The 22,688-nt window shown below is 47.4% G+C and overlaps 1 long non-coding RNA gene across 1 annotated transcript; it reads right to left on the bottom strand.

The window, feature by feature from the left end:
- Nucleotides 1-1,486: 1,486 nt before the first annotated feature.
- On the bottom strand, nt 1,487-22,194 carry LOC139083429 (uncharacterized). Its single transcript, XR_011540145.1, has 5 exons — nt 21,950-22,194; nt 12,199-12,233; nt 7,585-7,976; nt 5,310-5,498; nt 1,487-2,267 (listed from the first exon to the last, which is right to left on the bottom strand). It is a non-coding gene; the product is annotated as an uncharacterized lncRNA (long non-coding RNA).
- Nucleotides 22,195-22,688: the final 494 nt, after the last annotated feature.

Genomic DNA, 22,688 nt, shown 5'->3' with positions numbered 1-22,688 from the left:
TTCCTTTAGACATGGCAGTGTATTTTCACTATCATTGATTTATGCCTCTTCTTTATGGATTCTCTTTCTCGAGGCAAAGGGAATGGGGCCTTTCAGCTGAGATGCTGTGAAGGGAACCAACCTTGTAGAGATAGCATTTGCTCTGAGAATGAGGCTGACCCCAGCGAGCAGTGCCACCCAGAAGAGACGGCCACAGCCACATCTTCCTTGAAGTCACTTGAGCGTTCCTTTTTCCTGGAGAGTGTGCTCTTCATTCACCTGTTTCCTGTCCACAGGACTTGAGGCTGAGGGTTAGGACTGCGACGTAAGCTTCCTTTGCACCCAGGGGTGGCCAGTTCTAATCAATGAGATGTGAGCAGAAGCCACTGAGTGAGATTTTTTTTTTTTTAATGGAATCTCATTTTTTTTTTTTAAAGATTTTATTTTTTCCTTTTTCTCCCCAAAGCCCCCCGGTACATAGTTGTATATTCTTCGTTGTGGGTCCTTCTAGTTGTGGCATGTGGGACGCTGCCTCAGCATGCTCTGATGAGCAGTGCCATGTCCGCGCCCAGGATTCGAACCAACGAAACACTGGGCCGCCTGCAGCGGAGCGCACGAACTTAACCACTCGGCCATGGGGCCAGCCCCCACTGAGTGAGATTTTAACTTCATTCTTGTTTCGATTTTCTTCTATCGTATGCCAAATATCAGCAGTCTGACACGGTCGAGGCACTTAATGCACGGGGACCTTCTGCTTCCAGTTGGTCCCAGGAACCTCAGGAGATCCTCTAGGATCTACTCCAGCTTTCCAGGAGACATCTGCACCCTGAGGATTCGCGAAGGGCTGTGGTCCCTCAGCTCGCCTCTGCTCACACACTATCACGCCCACGTTGTGGGGACCATGTGGAGGCTGAGGTGAACCCAGGAATTTGGGTTTGGGAAGTTCTGTGTGAGACGTGGAGCCTCACAGCCAGCCAGGCAGGAGCCACCCCAAGGCACGCAGCCCTCCCTGGAGAAGCGGGGACCATGGTGGAGGCACGTTACCCCCACAAGCATCCTTCAGACTCAGCAAAACTGAGAGGAGTGCACACCATCTGGCCTTGCTTGCTCCCAACCGCAGTCGGGATACCCCTAGAGAAGCCATTGACACACGCGGCTGAGGCTGCTTTCTGATGTGGCTGTGGGCTTGCTCTCTAGGCACTGGAGTTTGCAGCCCCAGATGTACAGTAATAAATAACCTTTATGTCTTGTACAGTGGTGTCATCAGCACACACAGCAACAAAAGGAATTTACGTAAGAGTCACTGGTTCAGGACTGGCATGAACTTGGTACCACTGATTTTAAGAGAAGGAAGAGAAAGTTTCCTCTTGCATCTGTTTTTAATAATTCATATCCAGGCACTCTTCTAAGCGATTTACATGTACTAACTCAGTTAATCCTCACAACAATCTAATGGAATGGGTAATAGTATCCATTTTATAGACGATGAAACCAAGGCACAGAGAGGTTAAGTAACTTACACAGTATCACACAGTATCATGCGTAAGTCATCTATTTTTAATCAATTTTAAAAAAGCAACCCATGCAGTTTGTTTAGCTGGTCTCTGCATTAGTCAGGACTCTGTCTGCTCCAAATATCAGAAAGCCAGCTCAAACCAGCTTTAAAACAAAACATCTAAAGTGTGGACAAGCTGGCCCACACAGTGTAGCCAGAGGATGCCAAGACTGGAACGGGCCCCTGGGTGATGGCATCCAGCCACTTCTCTCACTGCTTGTCTCTCCTTCTCTAGTTCAGATTCTCTTTGCACGATGACTTCATTCTTCCAAGTTTCCTGTGTGGTGGGTGTTGCGGGCTGGAATGAAGACCCTGAGATGGAGTTCAATGCTCAGAGCGTGACACTTTATTGAGGAGTGCCCCCAGGGTTCACGCCTGTGGAAGGAAAGCAGGATGCAGGATCAGTCAGAAGGAAAGTCGAGCTGTGATGCAGGCCCAGTGCCAGCCTAGGCGGACCCCACAAGAAACTGTGGGGTTAGAGGGTCCTTCAGAGTTGCCCCACGCTGGACCGGCATGGCCTGGCTCCTGCACCAACCGGTCTTTGGATGTGGTCTGCCGGGTGAGTAGGCTCTCTGCAGCTGAGGCCGGCCCTGAAGACTGACTGCCAAAAGCTGTGTGCCAACAACGCTGCCAGCAGCTGGGGCGAGACCTTCATGGAAGGGGATCTTGTCCACGCATCCAGCGGAGGTTGTGACTGCTGGCCATTCTAGGTCACATTCTTACAGCTTTCCATCTAAGGAAGAGGAGAGATGTTCCTTGAGCTCTGACAAATTCCAGAGAGGACCCTGGTCCACCTTGAATTGCATGTTTACTGCTTGGGCCAACAATTTGGCCAGGGAGTGAGTACTACGATAGGCACCTTCTTGGTCATGCCCACCCTTGTGGGCAGCCAGTATTCAGCAAGGACTGGGGTTGGCAGCCCCCAAAACCCCACAGAGTCAGGAGAGAGCTTTTCCCAACAGAAGGAGCGGCGGTGCTGTAACCCCAAGAAGAGGGAGGGGGTGCGTTATGTGGACTAAAATGACAGCTGCCACAAATTTCCCTTCACTCTTTCTCAGTTCAGCCTCCCCACTTTGCCCTGCTCCTCCGGGATGCTGGTAGCCACACCCCTTACTCAGTGGGAACCTGAGAAGGATGCACAGCCATCTATTAGGGAGAATGAAAGTCAGCTGGACCCTCCAAGCCCATGGGATTAAAGGAGCAGAGGCGTCTGTCAGTTTCTGAGCCCGTCGGAGGCTCTTGTCTTTTGCAGAATGCTCCTCCCACTCCCAGTCAGCCGATGAGAACATAATAGGTCAAGAACTCAATATTCTGTCCTGATCCTATAGCCTTCACCCCACCTGATGCACACTCCAAGCACAGGCAGCCTCACCAAGGTGCAAAAGCCACCTGCACAGGTGGGATCTTTCCCCAGACCCTCTCGTCGCACCCGACGCTTCTCTCTGTGCTCCCCTCTCCCGTGCCGGGTTCTGTCTTCCTCTTCCACGGACATCCTCTTCCTTTCCTTGACCTTGGCGTTGGCCTTGGGTCTTTCTGATCCTGATTTTTTGCTCCTACTCAAGGGCCCTCCCTTGGATTCATGCCCACACCTGTCCTTGTCAACCCCTTGGTTCCCACTAACCCGACACCACCGTCCTGTCTGCTTGATCCCCTGAGTGGGGCACAGAGGGCCTCCAAACGAGGCACCCTGTGAGTCGGTGCAGTTTTTAGTTCTTCAGAAGAAATCCAAATGGAAAAGCACACAGTGACTAGAAATGAGGGTTGTGTAAAGAGGAAGAGCCAGAAATCTGCCAAGAGACTCGCAAAGTGCTATCTATCGGATGGGCTTCCCACGGGCAGGGGCTGACCTTGCCGGGGACTGTGCGAGATCTTGTGATTGGGGATGCTGAATTATACTACTGAAACTTCAGGAGAGATTGAAAATTGTAAATGGGAATGACAATTTAATATTTCACAGAGGAAATACAACTACAAAAGGGACTAGGTAATGAGTCTTCCTGCCAGCATAGCCTCTCCTTGCGGCAACTTCCGATAGTCTCTCCCTTTAGACGGTAATAGGCAAAAGGCAATCAAATATGCAGACCATTTCAGTGATCCGCAGAGCCACAAGCTCCACGTCGATGGGTAAGCTACTGGGTGGCAGGCAGTGCCACCTTGTGGTGGCTCCAAGGATCCGCTGGTCAGCTGAGTTAAGAAAGTGGATGAAAAGGTGGTTGAGTGTCTGTGATATACAAAGGTGTAGCTTACGTAACAGAGAGAAGAAGTCAAGGATGCCTCTGCTTTTTGCATTGTACTAACGTTTGCCAGATCTCTTAATGCCTTCACCCGGGTCAAGTCCTGCTGGCCTCAGGACCGTTTTCTCTCTCTGAGCTGACTGCATATCTCTGGGCAGTTGGTGTAATGTGTCTGTAACTCAGAGGGGAAGTTTACTTCCAAGTGCTCTGGGACCGTCTACCATCGCCCCTGTGTACAGACCATGTGGCTTCCTGCTCTTGCAAGAGTCCAGGCAGTGGGTCCAGGCCAGCACTCCATGATGCTGTTGGAGGCTGTACCTTGGCGAGCCCCTCTCTTCCTGGGTCTCTGGAATAATTCGTATAGTTCTACTCTGCCATCTTCCACCCCTCACTGCCCCCAGGGACTGCCTGAGATCTGCTGCTCCCTGGGGATATTTCCAGTTCTTGTTTCCTTTGCTTCCTTTTGGATGGTTGAATTGCCGGGCTCGTCCCCATGACGATTTTTCAACAGGTGCCTAGCTACCTGCCATGTGTCCACGTGCCCTGCGCACGGGGGTCCAGTTTCTGTCCAGACCTTGGGTGGCAGGTCTAAAACTGGACTGAAACTCTCTGTCCGTGTTTGGCCTTTGATCGTCTGTCCTCGGGAGGGTGACCGGCTCTGAGTTCCTCCCAGTGTCCCTGCTTGCCCCCTCCAGCTCCCTCTCCCCTTCTCCAGACACACTGGGGGGCTGGAGTTCCAAGTGGAAGACCCCAAACCCTTGCTGGGGCAAACTCCGTCCAGTTCCAGAAAAAAAAAAAAAATGCCCTCCAAGCCAGTCCGACAGAGCATCCCTGTTAGATGCTTGCTGACCTCACGGCCTGGTTCTCCAGTGCTGTTTCCTCTGACGGTGGAGGCCACGGGCACACTCCTGTCACAATAAACAGGACATGAGAGGGCCATTCCTGCACGAGTCATTAGGAGATGTAATGTAATTCACTCAGCTTGTTCTTTAGTTTAATTTTGCTCCATTATTGGATAAACGAGGAACAGGGCAAATGATCAGCAAGACAGATGAAGAATAGGGTGCATTTTTGGCATTGTAGAGGAATATTAGGGGGAATTACGCTGAGCATTTGAGGGCATTCAAATTCTACATCAAGTTACAGTTCCCATCCGCTGCGCACTCTGTTTAATCCTGTAACGGCAGTCTGCGGTGTGGGGAGTTCTGATGGCGCTCTCCTGCATCACCCGGCCTCTGGGTCACATCTCATCACTTCCCATGCCCTCCAACTCCCCACCCCAGCAACGCTCAGTGCCGTCTCCTGTCTCAGATGTGCCATGCTCCTTCTCGCGACTGAGTCTTCTCTCCTTATGCCTGAAATGGTGCCTTTACTTCTCCTCGCCTCTGCCTGTTGGTCTGGTAATTTCTACCAACCCTTTACATTTCCATCCAGCAATGTTCAAAAATGTCCCGAAACCTTATGTCCAGGTAGGTGCCCGTCTCGTGTGCTCTCGTAGCCAGAGTTCCCGGGGTGCCCATCCAGAGCGTGCTGTCACATACCTGCAAACCCAGCTCTGACATAGCTGAGGACATGCAAATCGGTCCCACTCCTCTGCAGCAAACAACATTCCAGAATGGAAGGTTAACAAAAAGATTAAACAGCTGTCCTCGTTAGCACAGCCCTATTTCTTCGGAGCATCTTTACAGTGTGCATATGCGGTGACAGTCAAGGCAGCAGAAATTCTGAAACTGAATAATATAGGGTATAGTGAAACTTACCATGAGTGAGTGATTTATTCTATTTTCTAAATTTTTAGAAAATATTAATAGTCCTACCAAGAATGTGTGGGGTTCAGAAACCCAAAGGCAAACTTGGGAAATAATAATTATAAAAAGGCGAAAAATAAAAATCTTTGCCAAATTTTTCAGCACTTTGATTTGCTTTGCTTTTCAGCTGGTGGAAGTGAATTAGGGACATTTACCCTAAACAGTTTTACTAATAGAATATTTGTTTTGCTAAAAAAGTTCTGTGTATCAAGTGGCTCCCGCACAGCTCTGGAGTGAAAGTGTAAGGTGTGGTGGGGAGGAAGGTACTGAGGAGGTCTCAACTGTATTGATGGTGGGCTGGTTTTGGGTTTTTTTCCGGTTTTATTGAGCTTTAACGAACATATAACATTGTATTAGTTTCAGGTGTACAACATAATGATTTGATACTTGTATATATTGAGAAATGATCACCACAATGAGTCTGGTTAACTTCCATCACCACACATAGTTACAATGTTTTTTGTTGTGATGAGAACTTTTAAGATCCACCCTCTTAGCAACTTTCCAATATACAAGGCAGTATCGTTAACATAGTCCCCATGCTGTGCATTATATCCCCAGGACTTAGTTATCTTATAACCAGAAGTTTGTACCTTTCAACCCCTTCAACCCATTTCCCCACCCCCTGGTGTGTATTATTTCTTAAGTGGTGTAATGGATATACCAGTGTTTATTATATTATTCTTTAAAAAAATAGTTTAAAAATCCGTTGTCCCCACCTCTCACGGAATAAGTTTAAAGGCATGGCCCCAGGCAGCACACGGCTCCTTCTGGCCGTGCTCTCCTGGCACAACCTCGCTGGATGGCATGTCAGTTGCCTGCGTCCTTGTCTTTCTCTGTCTCTCCTTGCGGACTGTGAAGTCCTGAGGACGGGGGTTGCTGACTCTCCACTGTGCCTCCCTCGCCCCATGCGCAGGGCTGACATGAAATTGGTGCTCAGTAAATATCTGTGGAATGAGTAGGTAGCTGGATGGATAGAGGGTGGGGTGATGTCCTCAAAGCAGCCAGGTGAGCAAGGCCAAAATGCCAGCCCATAGTTTCGGCCAGTGACTTCTTCTCTCGTTCCCCTTCCTTCTAAAGACATTCTTAAGGGGTGGTTTAAGGAATAAGCCGCAACCTGCCCAGATAGCAAAGCCTCACCCAAAAGCTGTAACTCCCTAAGGAAGAGCTCTCCTGGGGGGGGTCACAGAGGCGCGCCTCATTCTGCTGGATGACCCCAGGGGTGGGGGTAGAGACACTCCCATTAATTCCTTATCTGCCATGGGGTTAGAACCGTGCTGGGCACTTCCACATACAGCACTCCCATTTACTCCCACAAGCATACTGCGAGGTAGGTGTTACCCTCCCCGTGCACACAGAGAAGACAGCAGAGCCTCAGAGAGATGGTGGACGTTGACGAAGTCATCCACAGTGAGAGGCGGAGCCCTCGGTCGGCCTGGCACCAAAGCCCAAGCCTGTTCCTTCCACCACCACCTCCACTCGGGTAGAGAAATGGAATGCTTTCACTGGAAAGGAAACTTAGAGATTGTCCATGTAACTCACTTTGCTATTAATATAATTTTCTTTAAAAAAAGAACTCTGGAACATTTCTCTTGCCAAATAGGATCTTGCAAAGCATGATTTTGCCAAGAGAAACAAAGAATGCTCAATTATCCTTGAAGTCTGTAACGGATTGAGCAACTTTTAAAATCAGCCGGGAACATTGTTGGCCACACTGGACGAGTGGGCATGCCCTGCTGTCTGCCACACCAGGAGCAGGAATTCTGGCTCAGGCCCCGTAGCACAGGGACTGCGTTCGTTCCTCTCCAAGGGTAGCTTGCCGTCTCGCGTCACCACTGCTTCTGCTGCCAGGTCAACTCACTTACTTATTAACTAACATTTATTGCAAACTTGCTGTTTGCCGGGGACAGGGCTAGGCATTTTATGTGAATCATCTCAGTTAATCCTAACTGTGACCCTACAAAGAAAGTAATACAATTAACTCCGTTTTACCTTTGGGAAAAGTTACCTTGCTCACAGATACTGTCATCGGTGGACCTGGATCAGGATGCAGATCACTGTTGAGTGCAGAATCAGCGCCCACCACAGCTTTGTGGGCCTGCTCTCCAGGCAGGGGGCAGACGTGGGGCGAGGACGCGGACACCTTGCACTCCGCATGGCCCGCGTTGTGGCCTCTGCCGGGCTGTGGCCCTGGTGGTCTGGGTTGCGTGTGACAGGTTGACTTTTTTTCTTTTCAGCAACAGACCTATGGTTTACGGAACAATCAGGCACGTATCCAGAATCACAAATCTCTTCACACGGAGGAGGGATTTCCTTTGTCTGGATTTTTTAAGAGTCTTTCCTTAGAAAGACCCCCTTTGTTGAGCAAACGCAGAGTTCTTTCTGTCTTCAGCATGGGAGCTTGAAAAAAGAGAACACCAAGCCTTTACTGTTGGTGGCATACCAGACTGCTCTGTAATATGGGGGGTGTGGACGAGGCTGAAGCCATTTTTTGGAAGATCTTAGGGAACAGGATTAATTTGGTGAGATTTATATTGTGCCTAGAACTTTGCACCACACACTGTTTATTTGCTTTTAAATTAAGAGGATTTATTTCTCAGGTAACACAAATATAAACAGACGGTAGAAAACAGCCTCGGGGCTGAAACTAGAGAAGCTGTAGCGTGATGACTGGAAACAGCTGTAGGAGAAAGTTCTGGAAGCTCTGTTTATGATGGCCTCCTTTTGGGAGATGAGGAAAGAAAAGCAGATGTCAGCCTGTGGAAGATTTTACGGAAAATTATTGATGATTGTGTCACCTCGAGTCGAAGGAGGAGTAAAAGAGGTACTTCACACTCAGTTTGGAATGAAGGATGGTTCCGGATTATTTGGCATTGGCGAGTGAGACCTGGCCATGTGGACTGTTGAACCAATACCAGTTAGAGGAGGGGCCAGTATATGGACAGAAGTGTGTGTGTGTGTACATGTGTGTGTATGTGTGTGTGGGGTCCTAAACCAGGACAGTCCCCAGTCAGAGGCAGGTTTTTGCAGTGACGACCACTAAGATCTGACGTGATGCTTTACAAATTCCCACATAGAAAAAGCACCTGAGAACAGGGGTGTAGGATCAGACCAGGTGCGGTCTCCGAGAGTCACTAACAGCATGTCCATCCTGAGGAAGAGCGCCAGCCTGGGAGGGGATCCTTGCAGCGGCGGGCCCAGGAATGGGGGGAGGGGGAGGGAACAAGGCACGATGCCAAATACGTCCTACTACACCTCTCTTAGCCTGTCACTGTCTCTTTTTAAATAGTCTGTTGTTCTTGATCACATCTTATGATATGAGTGGGCTGAGAAGGATTTTTTTTGTTATTTATTTCCTTCTACACAAACATCTCCAGCTAAATCAGAGAAGCCATCTGCCAAGTAGTGCTAGAGAAATTGGGAGATGCTAGGCTTCTGCCTCGGCCACTAACCAGCTGTGTGATTTTGAGCAAGCCACTTAAACTCTCCGGGCTTCAGATGTATTATCGGTAAAAGGATGATTTCTAAAGTCCTTGTCAATGCTAAAATTTACAGGGCCAACAACTTTCCTATCAAATTCATTTGAGGGTTTTTGTGCCTGTTCACATGTCCTGTTTCAATGGGCATGAATGAAACTCGGTAAAGGATGGTGGTTTGGTTGTGGTGGAAAATGTGGGTCTATGACGGATGGTTTCCGCCTGGAAGATTTCCCCACCTCATTTCACGTTGCCTAGCGATGAAGCAGTTTCTACATTCTGTAAGCTGAGCCTTGACAGATACATGCCCATCTCCTTAAAAGAAACATTTGTGGAAGATTCCTGAAGTTGCTCATTCATTATAATTTTATTCCTTTTAAATGCAACATTTATTAAATAGTCTCATAGTCTTGGTGATCATTTAGTTCTTACTGTGTTTTAAGGAAATACAACACTAAGTGGAACCTAAGTCTCTACAGAATCACTTATCTCACTTCATTATAGCTTATCTGTTCTCAAATCTGCCTTCAAATAAATCAACTAAACTGTGAGCCCTTGAAGGTAGAAATCATGTTTTTTTATCCTTTTATTCCCTACTGCTGAGTATAGTATTCTGACCCAATAGCTGTCTTGGATGAAAGATAATTCATCACTGTCGATCCATCAGTTACAATTTAGGCATGGCCACTGCCTTCACGTGCGGTGTAAGAAGGGCGTGGTGGTGTGGAACTCACACGGTTCACCCAAGCCTTGTCTGGCTCCTCCTCCCTCCCTGTCCACACACGTAGTGGTGATGGAAGGGGTGTATTTCAAAAAGACTCCCCCAGATGCTTATGATCCACCTATTTCTCATCTTCCTGAGGAAAGAGAAACACTCAGAAGCCACACATTTCCTAGGCATTTGTCCCGTGGGCGCTGGGCTCTGGAGTTCCCAGGCTGCTCAGATGCTAAAGAGATGGACGGCAGCTCAGTGAGTTGGGTGGAGTGGAGGCAGCTTCTTTTCCACTGTGCGAGGCTGCCTGGGGGCAGAGAGGGGAAAACACCCTGCCCTTCTGGGAATGCCTGCTCTCCTCTCACCAGGCGAGGAGACCCTACACGCTCCGACCTACGTCTCCCGCACCAGGAGCGAACGTGGTTTTAAGGCCAGTTTGTTGATGCAGCTGACGCAGACACATTGAGAAGAAAAAGGGGAATAGAGAACTAATTCACATAAAAATAAATCTTACCAACCTGCCTTTCAAGCATCACTTTGATATAGAACTGTTCACAAAGAAACCTTGCCAACAGGAGAAAACTTCAAATATTTGGAAATATTAAACCAAAGCAATGAAACCGCACGAAGTAGAAACATTTGGATTGAGCGTTAGTTGAAAACAAACTGGGGCACCCATTCACTTTGTGGAGCTTTGAGATCTTCAGCCCAAACGCCAGCTCCTCGGAGGACTTTCCCTGTGCACCGGGTCAGCAGCTGCCATCTGGTTCTCAGTGCTCACTGCTTCACGTCACTCTGTGTCACCACGTTGCCCAGTTTCGGTTTTTTCACAGCATGTATCATCTGAAATTCTCTTGCTTCTTTGTCTTCTGTAGAATGTCCTTGAGTGTAGCATCCTCTCTGTCTGACTCCTTACTGTGTCCCCACTCCTTGGGAGCAGCAGGTGCTCAGGAAATATTGACTACATGACAGCATTATGTTATCCATTGCTCACTGGAGAGAGTGCCTTCAAACTACTTTTCAAGATGGAACAACTTTCAGGGAAAAAACAAAAAAATTACTCTGTTCAGGATTTGCCTCAAAAGAATGCTTGGCGAGTCCCTCGCAAGCGTCGACAGCACGGCTCGGGGAGTCAGAACCCCTGGACGCACCCGCCGTGGGACCCAGGAAAGCGCCCGCTAAATAGCTATGGAGTCAAAGTTTCAAGATTTGGTTCAGGTTTGTGCTCAGCATTAGGGACGCATTATTATTATTCTGAAACACTCACATAGTGGGGCCCAGGGTGCAGCAGAAGAAGGAGATATGAGACCCTTTTAAAAATCAATTTCACGCTGAAGGAGTGCCTATACATCCTAACCTCAGAAAGCATTTTCTTCTGTCTTCCATGAAAACATAAAACTGTCGAAGTCTTTAAAAAACCAAATATGGCACAAAATTTGTTTTCTTGGCTGTTTTATGCAAGATCACAGAAGGTGGAGTCCAAGATGTTAGTTCTGGTTAGAACTGTCACTTACTAGTCTGTCAGCCACTTGATTTCTGAGTCTCATTTTCTTTATCTGCTAAAAATTTAAAAAGCAATTATCCCCACCAAATTCTTCCCCTCCCAGGGTGGCTTTAGACTCTAGTGACGTAACTTATGGGATTAGTAATAGAGCCAACTATTAAGGGTTGTAAGAATATTAGCTATTCTTTACAGTGAGGAGGTAAGGATGTAAGCGTATTATGACTTTGTGACCATCGAGAGTATAATCCTCTTTCAATGGTTAGAGCAAAACTCTCAACTGCCTGAGTGAGCAATACTGTTTGCCTTCAAGATCAAATGAAGTGGTAAATGCAGGAAATAATGGTGGAGTACAAGCTGAAGCTATGGAGCCGTTGCCGTGCGAATTGGGCCAGATCTCAGCAGCGTTTCTCAGAAGTTTAGCAGCTGGAATAGATATCCAGAAATCTAATTATATGGTCTCTTATCTACAGTAAGAGACTCTAAAATGGGAAAATTCTCTCCTGATCCCTCCTATGTATTTCCATGAATGTTCAAATCATTAAATCTTTTCTTACTCCACCCTCTCTCTTCCAGCCCATCAAGACTACCTTCTTACATTCAAAAATCCTATTTTCCAGGGCCAGCCTGGTGCTGTAGTAGTTAAGTTACCACACTCTGCTTCAGCAGCCCAGGGTTCACTGGTTCGGATCCCAGGTGTGGACCTACATACTGCTCATCAAGCTGTGCTGTGGCAGCACCCCACATACAAAATAAGGGGACAATTTTCCTCACACACACACACAAAAATCCTATTTTCCTCGTGAAAACTTCCATTTCCTGAGCCATCAACCTTCATAGTTTAGAAGGAAATAGGTTAAAATGTTAACAGTGGTTACCTCTGAATCACAAGATTATGAGTAACATTTTCTTATTATGTTTTTCTGTACTTACCAAATTTTCCATAATGAGCATTTTTTCTTTTCACACTAAGAAGAAAAACAAGGAAACATTTATTTAGGCAGCATTATTCAGAGTATTTTTTCTTTTTCTTATTGCAGTAACGTTGATTTAAAACATTATATACATTTCAGGTGTACATCATTGTTTTTCAGTTTCTGTTTAGATTACAGCATGTTCACCACCCAAAGACTAATCACAATCCATCACCACACACACGTGCCTAATTACTCCTTTCTCCCTCCTCCCTCCCACCTTCCCCTCTGGTAACCCTCAATCCAATCTCTGTCTCTATGTGTTTGCTGTTGTTTTTATCTTCTATTTATGAGTGAGATCATACAGTATGTGACTTTCTCCCTCTGACTTATTTCACTTAGCCTAATATCCTCAAGGTCCATCATGTTGTCACAAATGGCTGGACTTCATTGTTTCTTATAGCTGAGTAGTATTCCATTGTGTATATATCCACATTTTCTTTATCCATTTGTCCCTTGATGGGCACCTAGGTTGCTTCCGGGTCTTGGCTATTGTGAATAATGCTGTGATGAACATAGGGGTGCATGTACGCAGAGTATTCCAGACGATACTAATCCTTGGGAATATCCTGCAAGGAATAAGATAGCTGACCAAATAAATAGGGGAAATATTAGACACTATCTTCTTCTGGGAGAGTCCCCAAACAAAATAGTATATTGAACACTTGCAAGAGCCTGCAAAAAAGAAATCTATTTAACTTTGTTTAATCCAGCATTTTCCATCAAACACACTCTTCATGCAAAATCTGTAAATATTTCGTGAAACTAGTACCCATTGAATATCTTTTTGGGAAACATAGGTGATGGGACAACTTCCTTTTGCTGAGCAAGAGGATGACATGGGCTTTCTCCCCAGGGTCTACGGACCACTGGCCGGTCCACGGGTGGCCTTGAGGCAGTGCCACAAACCCCAGGAAACATGTGTACAGCATCGAGTGTGCGTACAGACATGTGCTTTCTTCCCAGGGAGACAGTCCGGGACACTCATTATGTTCTCAGGCATCCACATCCTGAAAAGATAAAGGACCGTGGACATAAAGTAAGATCAGCTTCTTGACATTCATCACTTTTGCCTAAGCAACACTTTGCCATCAAAACAAAGCAGAAAAGTCAAGAAATCTGTTGCCGTATTTACCAAAACAACACAAAACAAATAGTATGCCAAGTTAAATCTGAATTTCAGATACACAATGCACACTATTTTAGTAAAAGGATGTTCCATGCAATATCTGGGACATCCTTATCCTAAAAAATTATTTGTTGTGTATCTGAAATTAAAATTAAACCGGGCATCCTATCTGTTACCTCAAAACCTCAGTTAGCTCAAATTTATTAACACTGGGGCTCTGGAGAAATGCCTTTCTAGTCAAATTTGGTCCACAGACCAGGAGCATTAACATCACCTGGAAGCTAACTAGAAATGCGGAATTTCAGGCTCCACTGCAGACCTGCTCAATCAGAATCCACATCGCGTCCGGATCCCCAGGCGAAATGTGCACATGTTGAAGTTTGAGAGGCCCTGATACGATGGTTTTCAGTCGCGGCCGTGCACTGGAATCACGTGGAAGCTTTAAAAATACGAGTGCCTGGGTTCACTCCCAGAACATCAGATTTAGTTGATTTGAGGCACAATCTGGACATTAATATTTTTTCACGCCCCCTCACCTCCACCCCAAAAGATTCTAATGTATAGCTGTGCTATTGCGATTTGTAAGAAATATATATTTGGTCATTCAGATGACCAAAATATATTTCTCATTCATATATATCTGGTCTTTGTCTACAGTTTCTGGCTCACAGCTCCCCAAACCCTTGGAATTTCCTAAGTGTTGAGAGTGCAGATTGACAAAGGTGTCTCTTGTTATGTGAATGAGGTGGCTTTTGGAGAGCACCTAAGCTTGGGGGCTGGCTTTCAGGCGAGCCAGCCATCTGATTAGAGGTCTGGAACTTTCAGTCCCAACCCCAGACCTCCAGGAGGGGAGAAAGGCTGGAGGTTGAATCAGTCTCCAATAGCCAATGATTTAATCAATCATGCCTACATAATGAAGCCTCCATAAAACCCCCGAAAGGAAAGGGTTTGGGGAGCTTCCCAGGTGGGGAATGCTTGTGGAGGTGTTGGGAGAGTGGTGCCTTCAGAGAGGGTGAGGAAGCTTGGCGCTCGTTCCCCGTGCCTTACCCTAAGCATCTCCTCCATGAGGCTGTTCCTGAGTTGTATCCTTTTATAACAAACCAGTAGTATGGTTAGTAAAATGTTTCTCTGAGTTGTGTGAGCCACTCTAGCAAATTCATTGAACAGAAGAGAGGGGGTGGTGAGAATCTCTGATTTATGGCTGGTCAGTAACAACCGGGACTCTCCACTGGCATCTGAAGTGGCGGGGTGTGGGGGAGGGCAGTCCTGTAGGACTGAGCCCCTAACCTGTCGCTCTGACACATTAGTGTCAGAATCGAGCTGAACTGTAGGACACCCAGCTGATGTTGGAGAATTGCTTGTTGGTGTGGGAAACCCCTCCACTCAGAATTGGGTATAGAGCCTTTGGTAGCCAAGGTGGTACCTTTACCTAAAGTCAGAGAGCCAACAAGGTGAGGACATTCTCAGAAGTACCTGAGGAGAGGTTTCCACCGCACATTTCTGTGCCCGGCTCAGGTCTGTGGAGCGAGAAGCTCCAGGTGCGGCTGCAGCCTCAGGAAGTGCTTGTCACAGTGCTCTTCGGTACACTCCCTCCAGCTGAGGACCACTGATGCTCAGGGCGACCTAACCCGGGTTACCCGCTCCGGTCTGGCCACCAAGTTAGCAAGGGAAGAAGGCCCAATCCTGGGGACTCAGCATTGAACTTGGGTCAGGTTGGTTTCCTCCTCTCGCAGCACCCCAGAACCACAGGAGGGGGACACAAAAGAGAAGGCAGGACGGCCTTTGCCCACCAGGGGGAATTTCATGAGCGTTTTAATTTCTTTGAGAAGAATTGCTATGACGCCCGAGGACAAAGGCATTCCCCATCTCCTACCAGATGAGGTCATTTGTTTTGACTCTTGGGATGTGAAACGGCATCCTGAAAAGCTATTTGGGATACTAAATGAATTACGGAAATGGTTCTAGCAGAAGCGGGAAAGGATTTAAATAATTCTGAGTTATATTATCCAGTGCAGGTGGTGACTTGCTTTCCTGCTGATAATGTAGAAGCCAGCTGCAGAGGATGACATAAATCATGTCAGGTGTGGAGGACCCCGGCCTGACAAACGGGCTGAGAAGCAGCGGTTAAATTCTCTCCTCATCTTCTCTCCCATCATGTGGGGACTGAGCGTGAGGCTTCGTAAGAGGCAGGTGGAATTTCAGTCAGAGGAAAGAAATTCTCAATTTTATTAAATCTTATGGATTTCATCTGACTTGAGCCTGTAAGATGTCTTAGTCTGTCTTTTAGATCATTATTTTGAAACTGCTTTTAGAAGAAACTGAATATCAGTTAATACTTTCGTCAGCCTAGGACTTATTTTCCTATAATTAAAAAGAATAAAGAAATGCTTGATTTCCTTGAGGAAGGATGCGACCTGGGACGTGAGTACAGTGAGAGGCGAGAAGTATCTTCGATAGTAGCAGGTAGGCCTGTTCCTGGGCCACGACCACCTCCACAACCAAGGGATTAAGAGGAGGTACATCCGGTTTATGACGTTGACACAGGCAGCCAGTGGGCTATCTCCTTCAAAGGGTGCAAGCTGGGGTCTTTATTCTCTTTTCAGAAGTTCCAGAGTGGACGTCCCTCAAGGCTGAAGTGTTGAGGATTGTATTCAGGTAAAACGCGTTGTGGTTTATCCTCTTCGTGTTGCATTAAACGTCCTCTAACTCTGACGGCTTAGGGATCATCTAGGGATCTCATTAAACCCAGTTTCTGATGGAGTGACGCTTCTGCGTGGGGTGAGCTTGTGGGTTTCTAATGAGTTTTCAGCTGGGGTTGATGCTGCTGCTGGCTTGCAGACCAGACTTTGAGTAGCCAGGCTACAGAACTTTTTTTTTTTAAATTTACTTCATTTTATTTTTTTAAAATTTACTTTATTTTTTCCTTTTTCTCCCCATAGTCCCCCAGTACATAGTTGTATATTCTATTGTTGTGCGTCCTTCTAGTTGTGGCATGTGGGCCACTGCCTCAGCGTGGTTTGATGAGCAGTGCCATGTCTGCGCCCAGGATTCAAACCAACAAAACACTGGGCCGCCTGCAGCGGAGCGCGCAAACTTAACCACTCGGCCTTAACCACTCGGCCACGGGGCCAGCCCCAAGCCTACAGAACTTTAAGCCACATGTACGGTCAGGGTTTTCCAGAGACAGAACCAGTAAGATGTAGATATATCCGTGTGTATATTGAGAGAGAGGTATTTATTTTAAGGAATAGGCTCATGTGACTGGGAGTTGGCAAGTCCAAAGTCTGTAGGCCAGACAGACTGAAGGAGGAGTTAAAACTTCAGTCTCAAAGCAGAATTTCTTCTCCAGGAAACCTTAGTTTTTGCTCTTAAGGCCTTTCAACAGATTACATGAGGCCCACCCACAGGATTGAAGGTAATCTCCTGTACTCAAGGTCAACTGATAAAGATGTTAACCATGCCTAAAAAATACCAGTGTGGCCACATCTAGATTAGTGTTTGATCACGCAACTATAGCCCAGCCACAATGACCCATAAAAGTAACCATCACACCTTGGAACTCTTTCTTTAAAGGGCAGTTCCCACTCATGCCTAACAAGCAAGAGAGAAAAGCAATAGTGCTCCTGCCTCCCCGCCCCGAGGAGGCCCTGAGGAACAGAGTCTTCACCTGAAACATGCACATGCGCATAGCAGTACTTGACTCAGGATTAGATTAGATCGTCTGAGTAAAAACCGTGCAGTGCAAGGCCTGGCACGTTTCTAAGTGTTTTATACACGTTATCTCCTTCTGGGATTATTGTTATCAGTCAGAACTATTGGAAAATAACCTTTCTTTCAAAGAAAGAAACTCGAAACATTTCAGTAGAAGGCTCGTGCTTCCCAGTGAGCTCTGGCATGTGTCTCTGCCTCTGCTTTGCTGCTCACCTGGGGGCCGGAGAGCAGCAGCTGCAGTCACCACGGTCCAGCCCAGGGGAGCTTCCAAATGGAAGACGTCTTTGTGGGCCCAGCACTGGGGCGAGCCCTCAGACCTGAGGGAGAGAAGGTCAAAAATTTTTGCCTCAAATGACCACACTTAACCTTGCAGGTCTCTTGACCAAGAACGTAACTGTGGCTCATCTCCCCTGGTGGCTGGAGAAGGTAAACATGAGGTCTTCCTTAAGGTCAACTGCAAAGAGACAGCACTAACAACTTTGTTAAGTGAAAAAAGCACAGTTCTCTTCAGTTTCCTTAGAAATTAGAATCTGAAAAGCAAAAGAAGTTACTTTCTATAAGTCTCATTTTGCATACAAATAATTTAATAGAGGAAGGAACACAAATGTGTTTAAGAAAAAAAAGGCTGAAGTCTGTAAGGCCCCAGGGCACCTTGAGTTTAAAAAGCAGTGTGGAATGACGAAGAATTTTCCCTCTCAAGACACTAGGCTAACGAAGTTAAGAGATTGTGTTTCAATAGCATATTCTGTAAAGTCGTCCTGGAACTTGGAAATGAAGTTTCACATTTTCTGCTTGCTTCAGTAACAAATGAAGACAATATGTTTTATTTGACGATTGAAGCTTATGACGTACGGGACAGAAGGGCCTCCAGCTCGCTGTACCATCGCTGTACTGACTCCTGCAGCAGGAAAAGCAGTGAAGAATCTCCGCCCCATTAGTAAGTGAGCAGATATAACTTGAAGACGTGCTAGGAATAGTTCCTTTGAGTATGAAGTTACTGGTTTCCTGATTGACAGCCACAGTTCACGTGAAGTGGCTCTGTAAGTGAGCATGTGAGCCTGTCTTGTTACACTAAATGGCCCAGCTCCTCCTCTGTGTGACTACTCTCTGCTCTGCATGTACTCGAAAAAATTCACGTGCTCTCCTGATTTGTGGCCTCCGCTTGCGTATGTCCTCCCCAACACCCTGATCAATTACAACTTTGTTCTATGAGTTTCTCTCCAGGAAAAGGCTGACCACAGGTGAGAAATACACCTACAAGGAGTCTATCACAGCTGACAGAAGAATGGAACAATGGGACGCCTGGAGACCAGCATCCCTGGACCCTTCCTCATAGCCCGTTTCCCTATATAACTGCCTCAAGATTCTGTCATTTTTGAAGATGGTTTTTTTGAGACATTAGTCTGCCATCTTCCCATTAGCTGGCTAATCTAATTAAATTTCCTTTCTCGATCTCTAACTTGTTGTGATTAATTGGCTCAGATTGTGGCCAGCAGAGCAAGCCCATTGTTACATGTTACAGGTGGTGTTTTAATTTCCCCATTTTTTCATTGGGGGCCTCTTTGTGTCCCAGGATCCAATCCAGGAAACCATGTTGCGTTTCGTTGTCTTGTCTCCTGGCCTCCTCTGCTCTGTGACAGTGTCTCCATCCTATTTCCTGTGACCTTGACAGCCTTGAGTATGGCCAGGTGTCCTGTAGAATGTCCCCAGTCTAGGTGTATCTGGTGTTTCCTGCAGGGTTGGATGGGGATTCCCTCATGGAGTTGAACGGGGATTTCATGAGAGAATTGGTAAAGCACTCGGGACCCCATCTGGCAGGTATTTTCATTATCCGTGTGCACTTCTAATGCAGCCGGCAAAGCGGAGCTGCGGTGGAGCTGAGGGTCTGCAGCCAGCTGCCCGGGGCTGCGTCCTGCTGCTTTCTAGCTCTGTGAGCCAGCCACATTTCTAACCTCTCAGTTTTCCTCCTCCGTAAGTGAAACTAGTAACAGGCCCTTCCTCACAGGGTTGTTGTGAGGGTTGAATTGGTGTACACAGGACCAGATTGACGTAAAATGCTTATTACCTTCCGGGCACCTACACAGTCCCTTTACTTTGTGCCATTAAATAATATTAATAGAGTGAGTTCATCTCGCCCTCATTCATCTTCAGATGCTTCTGAGTCTTCGTGTAGCCATTGGTCTACTGCGGCTCTGCCTGTGTGAGATGCCGCGTGTCTTGAGGCTGCCTGGTCCAGGAGTGTCCCTATGAGCTCAGGTCCTTTGGGAGGTTTGAGAATCACATGAATCATCCTTCAGTAGTGGCCCTCACGTAGTCGCCGCGGAATTCTCTGCTTCTGTGTCAGCCCCATCCACGGGCAGGACCAGCTGACAACGTGGATCCCGTGCCTGCAGGGAGGGTCCTGAGTCAGGGGAATGAGAGGAGCCTGGAGGAGCCCTGCGGTGAGCAGCGACCCCCCTGCTGAGGGACCCAGAGCCTGCACCCGGGGCTACCTCGTGGCTTCTGATCATCGGGAAGGTCAGATTTCAAGCAGGGACCCCTCCCCGTTCAGCACACAGGATGACTCGGTTACACCAAGTGCAGTTCGGTCCTGGAACAACCTTCTAAAATCACGCAATTAAAGACGTCACGAGAAGAAAGCATCTGAGTATATGATTTAATGAAGTGGATCAAAAGGAGAAGTAAAAAAAAAAAACAGGGAGAGAGTGAAACAATAAGCCTGGGAAGAAGAGGAAAATTGAAACCAGTGACCTCGTCTTCCCACTTCCCCCGTCTCACTCCCGCAGTGCTGTTTCTCTCCTCCTGCCTGTCTGACCTGTGGGAGAATCCCCAGGGAAGGAAGCGGGTGGCCAGATCTCAGGGTGACTCCAGCGCTGAGCAATCCCTCAGATGTTAAAGACGGCAATAACCTTCACACTCCTGAGCTCCAGGGGTCTTCCTTGCCTCTTAGTGTTTCACTCATTCACGAAACACTGTTTGGAAGTGTTATAAATTCAAAGATTTTAATCTTCCCAGAGATCTCCTTAGGTGGGTGGGTAGCGGTGGTATTCACTTATTTAAGAAATACTGAGTGCTACCCTGGGCCAGCACTGCCCTAGACACTTGGGATCCCTCAGCAACCGTGGACCAAGAGGCCGCTCTTATGTGCTTACGCCTTAGTGGGGAGGCAGACGCACTCACAGCATGATGGACAAGTTCACGGTAGGGTGTGTTGGCGGGTGGTAAGTGCTGTGGAAGGAGAGCAAGTAGAGGGGAGTTGTGGGGGACGGGGTTCTCCTTTCTCCCCATTTACCACAGGGAGGGTGCTGCGATAGGGGAAAGCACCCCCCTCTTTCCTACCTCCCCAGTCTCTCTGTCCAGCTGTCTCCGACCCTTTTCTAGATTCCTTTTTAATGGGAAGAGTATGAAATGCAGCAAAGCTCTCAGCTCTGGAGCCCCAGTGTCTGGAGTTGATTCCTGGCCCAGCTCACGCTTCTCTATGTGACCTTGGGAGAATTAACTTCTCCCTGTTTGACTCCCTGTCTATAAAACTTATCTACCTCTGGGGTCGTAGAGAGGATTAAATGTGCCGGATCTGGCACATGGTAAGCACTCAGATGTTAGCTTAAAAAAAAATGTCGTGTGTTATGGGAGAGGGTCACGGGCAGGGGAGTCTCTGCTCCTTGGAGGATGATGGGCAGCACGGAGCACAAGACCCATTTCCATCTCTAAATGCCTCCAAAGGCCCCTAAACACCCCTAAACCAGCTACACAGGGCTCCCTGCCTCAGGAACTCGGGGGTGAAGCTTGGTCTCTCCGCCTCATTCATTCAACAACTTCACTGAGACATGTTAATACCGCGTTCAAGGCTCAGGCAGCTTCAAAAGCTGATAAAAATGGCTCCTCTCACTCCTTGGCCCAGTCCCAAGAAACATTCTTCTTTCCTAATAGTTTTTATATCTTATTTTTATAAATTCTCACATTCTTTCATTTTAACTTAAGCTTAATCACACCAAAAAATAGGCATTTGCTCTGTTGTACGGCCGTCTGAAACGGTCACCACTTTGACCGTCTGTCAGGCCATCATTTTCCAAGGCTGTCTGGCCTGCACTTTGTTCCTGTTCACAACTGCAACCCATACTCCACTTTCATAAAATAAAGCAGGCAGCAAAACCTAAAATACTGAAGAGGGATGAAATAGGCCAAACAATTTTAGGTTGGAGAAAATACTGGTGATTTCACCTATTCCTGGGCATTTCTACAAATCTAGTCTCCCGTGAAGCAGAGAATGCAAGGCATCGAAGGCAAGACTTGACGGGTGGCTACAGAATTAGCACAAATACTGCCAAACACACTCCACGTATCCCGGCAACTTCCCCGGGTCACTTATTTCCTGAGTGTTGAGTCTCAAGGACTCTCTCGTAGTAAATTATTAAGCTTCGTGCAAGGTCTAAGATCAAGATAAAAGGAGAAGAATGTTATCTAAAGTGGAAGGTCAAACATATTTAATGCACCTCCGTGATGTGGAGATCAGTCTATCCTTCATCACAGGGACAAGAGCAGGGAGTTGGACAAACAGCGTGGTCACAGTGATTCCTTTTGTGGTCCTCTTGTTCTCACAGAGCTGCTACCTGATGACTACGTGCAGAAAGTCCTCTTGTCACGGGAGAATTAAGGAGCTCCAAGTCTTCAGACCAGGCTGTAGCATCTGGTCAGTCTTGCTTAAGGCCGTCACTGATCTCGTCCCCCACTTTCCAAAAACTGGATCTGTGCCTTGGTTCCTGGCTTGCAAGCCCAGTTTCTCTAAGACTGGCCCTAGACCGCCTGCTCCCGTAGCCTCCCAGAGGCTGGAGTCCTGAAGGTCCTGGGGTCAGGGGCCTTTTGGACTCACCTGCTTAGGTCTCCACGTGATCCGCATCTCCGAGACTCTCCATCACTGTTCTGTCCTCCTGTCATGACTTCCTCCTATACGGAACCTCTCCAGCCAGCACTCTGCCATCTTGGGCCACCTCCTGCCGCCTGAATCTCCAGAGAACACTCTCTACTACGTCTGGACTTTCTCTGTGCACCTGTGTCTCAGCGCCTCCTGCTCTGGCTGTTCACCAAGTTCCCATCCTGATCTGAGACCGGGAGGAGCTGTGGGGGCAGAAAGAAAGAAGGTCACGTGTGTTAGAAGTTCACTTCTGATCGAGAATGGCAGTACCTCCTCCTCACGAGGGCATAGTGAGGACTAAAGGAGCAGATGTCTCTAGACGACGCCGTAGGTGAAATGTGAAGCGTGAGAAAGACTGACCCAGATGCGGAGGAGCGACGGAGGCATTCCAGAGGGAACAGCCGAGTGAAGCCCAGGCACCAGTGCCCAAACTGCCTGGAGGCCCTGGGTGCCTCTGTTGGACCAAGGAAGCTGTCTATTGCTGTGGATCCCAGGCTCTGGGGATTCAAAGTCTTCTCAGAAGGGTCCCAGCAGAGGAGGGTGCTTGGCCATGTTTTGCCTCGCTTCCTTACCAGCAGGACCTAGACATTGTGGATTAGACTGTAAGGTGCTAATTAAAATGACTCAGTGAACTATTTCCCATTTACTCTTAATTTTCAAGCACCACCGTGATGATGTGTGTTATTAAATGTGTCAG

Source organism: Equus przewalskii, chromosome 5 (assembly GCF_037783145.1).
Source record: "Equus przewalskii isolate Varuska chromosome 5, EquPr2, whole genome shotgun sequence".
NCBI classification, from domain to species: Eukaryota; Metazoa; Chordata; class Mammalia; order Perissodactyla; family Equidae; genus Equus; species Equus przewalskii.
This window is presented reverse-complemented; position numbering and strand designations above follow the sequence as displayed.